Genomic DNA, 6,300 nt, shown 5'->3' on the forward strand with positions numbered 1-6,300 from the left:
CAACTAAACAATGAGGTGTGTGAGTAGGAATACTCCCTTGAAAATCTCTCTGTCCCCAGTTTCTAGAAAAGTAGCCCATAGCCCATGTAGATGATCACTGATTGCATTGTTATTGTTTACCATTCTTTCACTGTGGTGGGCAGCCATAGTTATGACTTGCATCTGTCATTCCTGAACCATATAGTATTATGAATCATTTTTTCAAATTTGTTGTTTTTCTGGTTACAGAGGTAATATTAACTCATGGTAAAGGTTTGGAAAACAGAAAATGTAAAGAAGAAAATAAAAATCACACAATAAACTCACTACCAGATAGCTCACATGAATAAGTTGATGAATGCTCTTTCAGTGTATTCATGATTCATATAAGTGTTATGCTGATTTAATAATAGCACATTTATCATCATTTAGGATAGCAAATCTACTCTCCTTGAAAAAACAATGCAGGTGTCACTATCAGTTGCCCACAGGTCTTAGAATTACAATTAATCCTCAATTTCTGTATATGAGTCACAAATGTCATCCTGAAGGAAAGTTTGTTTCTATATACATTATTTTATATAAATTTGAGATCACTCTATATAAATTATTTTAAAATTTCTTTTCACTTCGTATGTTACCATCATTTCTCCAGGCTCTTAAGTATTCTTTCCAGCATGACCTTTAATGTTGTGTGTTATGGGCTGAATTTTATCCCCTGGAAAACAATCATAAGTTTTAAATTCTTATCCCCAATAAGTCAGAATGTGACTGCATTTGGACACAGGGCCTTTAAAGAGGTGTATAATTAAAATGATGCCAATAGGGAGGACTCTCATCCAATCTGAATAAGAGGAAGGTATGTGAGCACACAGAGACACCAGCGGCACACACGCACAGAGGCAAAAAGAAGGTGGCCATCTGCAGGTCAGGGAGAGAGGCCGCGGAAGAAACCAGACCTGCTGACACCTTGATGTTGGATTAAAGTAAAGTGAAGGTCACTCAGTCATGTCCAACTCTTTGTGACCCCATGGACTAACTCCAGGCCAGAATACTGGAGTGGGTAGCATTTCCCTTCTCCAGAGGATCTTCCCAACCCAGGGATTGAACTGAGGTCTCCTGCATTGCAGTCGGATTCTTTACCAGCTGAGCCACCAAAGAAGCCCAAGAATACTGGAGTGGGTAGCCTATCCCTGCTCCAGGGGAACTTCCCATCCCAGGAATAGAACTGGGGTCTCCTGCATTACAGGCAGATTCTTTACCAGCTGAGCTACCATGGGCTAAAACTGTGACAGATACCTTTCTGCTATTTAAGCCACTCAGGCTATAGTGTTTTGTTACAGCAGCTCTAGCAAATTGACACACTGTATAATATATTTCATTATATGTTTCATATAATTTATTTAACATGCCTACTTGGACTGCAAGGAGATCCAACCAGTCCATTCTGAAGGAGATCAGCCCTGGGATTTCTTTGGAAGGAATGATGCTAAAGCTGAAACTCCAGTACTTTGGTCACCTCATGCGAAGAGTTGACTCATTGGAAAAGACTCTGATGCTGGGAGGGATTAGGGACAGGAGGAGAAGGGGACAACAGAGGATGAGATGGCTGGATGGCATCACTGACTCGATGGACGTGAGTCTGAGTGAACTCCGGGAGTTAGTGATGGACAGGGAGGCCTGGCATGCTGTGATTCATGGGGTAGCAAAGAGTCAGACATGACTGAGTGACTCAACTGAACTGAACTGAACTGTTAGGTGCCAATTTCTCTTCATTTAAAACAGTATTGTGATGAACATAAAGAAATTTTTTCAGGTTGGCTAGCTGCTTAGAAAATCTTTAAAATATTTCCCAGTACAAAAATAGCATAAATTTACTTAGAAAATTTTGGAAAACACAGCAAAAAAGGAAACATAACGTAATGCCATTATTCAAATACAAACATGGCTATATTTATTATATTTCCCTTCACTTTTTTCTATTATTCAGGTGCTTTTAAAATGTAATCATGATTATACATTTTAAAATCAAAATGTAATTATGATTTTGCTTTTTTAATTTAAGATAACATTATAAGCATTTTTCATATTTTTATATTTAAAAGTTGTTTTAATGGCTTCATATAAATAGATTCATTAAGAAAAGAAAAATAGAGATTTCCCTGACAACTCTTCCTCATATTTGTACTTTGTAATAAGTATAGCCTAAGTAGCTAGAAAGAGAGAAAAGGAAGGAAGGAAGGGAGGGAGGGATCCAGAAAGGAAGGGGGGAAGGAAATGAGAAAAAAAGACAAGACAGCAGCTTAACCTAGCTGGAAGTTTATTTTTCCATCAAACATCAGTCCAAAGGCAGACAGAGGTCCGAAACTGGTAGGGTGGCTCTCCCTTCCTCATCATGGTTTCCATTTGTGTATCCCAGTTGGTACCTCTAGCCCTCATTAGCTTTCAGTCAGCAAGTGGGGAGTGGGCCAGGGAGTACACTCACAATACCTTTAATGGCAAAACCTACGAGTGTACACATCATTTCTACCAGGTACTTTTGGCCTAAATTTAACCTTATGGCCACATCAGCAACAGTGGAGGTGAGCACCTTAATTCCTTTAAAACTAAATAAATGTATTGAATTACACGACACTGATTCAATAGGCATTGTGTGCTTAGGACTTTCAGCAGTTACTTCATGTAATATTCCCTTACTATATGTTATCACAGGTACCTAAGGGTCACTCATACTCCACGCCCACGTTCACTGCCACCTGACATCCACCAGAATCTGAATCTAAAACTACTGCTCTCTGACTAGATTATTATTATACTTCTTTTTTTTTTTACTTTTTTCTGCATTAATTTTTTGCCCCATTTATTTCTGGGTCATAAGTTTTTGTTTCTTCAGTTTCTTCTAGGATATCTTTTTCTTCTGTGCAACCTCCTCCTCTGGTTTAGGAACAATGTTCTTTTTCAGTAAGAATCATCTCCATGTGGCAGGGAGAGTTCATGTGGGGGTTGATCCAACCATGAGCTCTGTAAGTCCTGTGCCACATCTTGGGGGCTTTTTTCACCTGGATGTGCTCAACGACCAGAGAATCTACATCAAAGCCCCTAAGTTCAGCATTACTCTCTGCATTTTTGAGCACGTGCAGTAAAAATTCAGCACTCTTTTTGGGCCATCGACCCTGCATCCATGCCACTGATTGGCCTTTGCTCACTTACCAACTCCACCATTGTAATGAGGGAGTGAAAAACATTGGTTCTGTAAAGTGATATCTTTCAAATACTTGGTGGCTTCTCATATATGCATAGTCTTAATGGCCTGGGCAGTTTCACAAGTGTTCTTAAAGTGACCACAAAGATTTGAACCTCTTGATTTGCATGATTTTCTGGGTCAAGTAAACAGCGCACCATTTTTAGAGGTCACCTCAAGCTGTTTATCAGAAAACCATATTTCCTTGTTAACCTAAAAATTGAAATTGAAAAACATGTACATATTTCCTTTCTAAGATGTCTGAATTTTAAAAAATAACTCTTGGTGAAATGTATAGTCTCTGCCATGCATCCAAATATGAGTTTAGTAGAAAATAGGTTGTTTTAGAATGAGCACAATCTCTGAGTTTCTGAGAAGGGTCAAATAAATAACCGGTGTTTATAACCCTTCAGTTTGTTCCCATCTACATTATGACAGTGAGAGTTATTATTTTTCAACTGTTTCTAGATCTTATGGAATAGACACTTTTGTGACAAAGTAAACTGGAAAAAAATCCTCCTAATACTATTAGCACAACAACAGTGATATTATTGTCTATTATTGTCTTGCTAGGGGCAAGGTCAAAGTCATAATCACAGGAATTCTACTCTTTCTTCATATGATGAGAACATAAATCAAAACATGGCAAAATGGACTTGCTTTTTAAGAGAGCCAGTGAGCCGGTTATCTGCACCACCCTCTGACCAGGAGTCTGGTCTGGAATTGGAACACGTTGCTTCACCTTCACACGTGGGACTGATGCCTTTACACTTAACACTCAACTTTGCAGGACACAAAAAGGAGGAATAAGTTCCTGCATAGCATAGTGGAGTTCTCCAAAAAAGGGGTGAGGTCTCTTAACTAGGAGACAGGGAAAGAGGTCAGAGTAGATATATGGAATATTCTTCCTTTGGAAGGACTAAGCCGTATGCAGTGTTTATCTTTGAGTGCCTGAGTGTCTCCTGCTGAGTCACAGGTCAGCAGTGACCTGCAGTGGGGACAGGGGCTCTGGCTGCAGCAGACCTGGGTCACCCAGCATGTGGCATGAGCCTTCCTGGAGGAGGTCACTATTAGCCCCACCATACAGCCACCAAGCAGATGACCCACAAATTGCAGAACAATTATACCAAAGAAATTCTCACACTGTTAAAAAAGTTCTAGGACCCACGACAGATTTCCCAACCTGGGGACCCAGGAAAGGGACTGAGATGGGTTACCTGGAAAGGAAATGGTTACCTGGGTTATTAAGATATTTTTTGTATAGTTCTTCTGTGTATTCTTGCCACCTCTCCTTAATATCTTCTGCTTTTGTTAGGTCCATACCATTTATGTCCCTTACTGTAACCATCTTGGCATGAAATGTTCCCTTGGTATCTCTAATTTTCTTGAAGCGATATCTAGTCTTTCCCATTCTGTTATTTTTCTGTATTTCTTTGCATTGATCACTGAGGAAGGCTTTCTTTTATCTCCTTGCTATTCTTTAGAACTCTGCATGCAAATGGGTATATATTTCTTTTTCTCCTTTGCCTTTCGTGTCTCTTCTTTTCTCAGCAATTTGTAAGACCTCCTCAGACAACCATTTTGCCTTTTTGCATTTCTTTTTCTTGGGGATGGTCTTAATCAGTGCCTCCAGTACAATGTCATGAACCTCTGTCCATAGTTCTTCAGGCCCTCTGTCTATCAGATCTAATCTCTTGAATCTATTTGTCATTTCCACTATATAATTGTAAGGAATTTGATTTAAGTCATACCTGAATGGTCTGTTGTTTTCCCCTACTTTCTTCAATTTAAGTTTGAATTTTGCAATAAGGAGTTCATGAGCTGAGCCACAGTCAGCTCCCGGTCTTTTTTTTTTTTTTTTGGTGATTCTATAGAGCTTCTCCATCTTTGGCTACAAAGAATATAATCAATCTGACTTTTGGTATTGACTATCTGGTGATGTGCATGTGTAGAGTTGTCTCTTGTGTTGTTGGAAGAGGGTGTTTGCTCTGACCAGTGCATTCTCTTGGCAAAACTGTTACCCTTTACTCTGCTTCATTTTTTTTTACTCCAAGGCCAAAATTGTCTGTTACTCCAGGTATCTCTTGACTTCCTCCTTTTGCATTCCAGTCCCCTATGATGAAAAGGGCATCTTTTTTTGTTGTTCTAGAAGGTCTTGTAGGTCTTCATAGAACCATTCAACTTCAGTCTTTTTGGCCTCAGTGGTTGGGGCATAGATTTGGATTACTGTGATATTGAATGGTTTGCTTTGGAAACCAACAATGTTCATTTTGTCATTTTTGAGATTGCACCCAAGTACTGCATTTTGGTCTGTTTTGTTGACTATGAGGGCTACTCCATTTCTTCTTAGGAAATCTTGTCCATAGTAGTAGATATAATGGTCATCTGAATTAAATTCACCCATTCCAGTCCATTTTAGTTCACTGATTCCTAAAATGTCAGTGTTTTCTCTTGACATCTCCTGTTTGATCACTTCCAATTTACCCTAATGAACCTAGCACTCCAGGTTTCTACGCAATATTGTTCTTACAGCATTTGACTTTACTTTCATCACCAGTCACATCCACAACTGGCTTTATCTCTTCATTCTTTCTGGAGTTATTTCTCCACTGATCTCTGATAGCATATTGGGCACGTACTTACTTGGGGATATCGTCTTTTGCCTTTTCATACTGTTCATGGGGTTCTCAAGGCAAGAATACCAAAGTGGTTTACCATTCCCTTCTCCAGTGGACCACGTTTTATCAAAAGTCTCCACCATGACCTGTCCGTCTTGGGTGGCCCTACACAGCATGACTCATAGTTTCAATGAGTTAGACAAGGCTGTGTTCCATGTGATCAGTTTGATTAATTTTCTATGATTGTGGTTTTCATTCTGTCTGCCCTCTGATGAATAAGGATAAGAGGCTTATAGAAGCTTCCTGATGGGAGAGACCAACTGTGAGGGAAATGGGGTCTCATTCTGATGGGCAGGGCCATGCTTAGTAAATCTTTAATCCAATTTTCTATTGATGGTTGGGGCTGTGTTCCCTCCCTGTTGTTTGGCCTGAGGTTAAACTGTTGACCTAGAGATTCCTGGA

At 39.5% G+C, this 6,300-nt stretch overlaps 1 pseudogene; it reads right to left on the reverse strand.

Annotated features, from left to right (window-relative positions):
- Nucleotides 1-2,839: 2,839 nt before the first annotated feature.
- On the reverse strand, nucleotides 2,840-3,381 carry LOC113893752 (annotated as a pseudogene).
- Between the last annotated feature and the right edge of the window lie 2,919 nt (nucleotides 3,382-6,300).

Source organism: Bos indicus x Bos taurus, chromosome 5, assembly GCF_003369695.1.
Source record: "Bos indicus x Bos taurus breed Angus x Brahman F1 hybrid chromosome 5, Bos_hybrid_MaternalHap_v2.0, whole genome shotgun sequence".
NCBI lineage: Eukaryota > Metazoa > Chordata > Mammalia > Artiodactyla > Bovidae > Bos > Bos indicus x Bos taurus.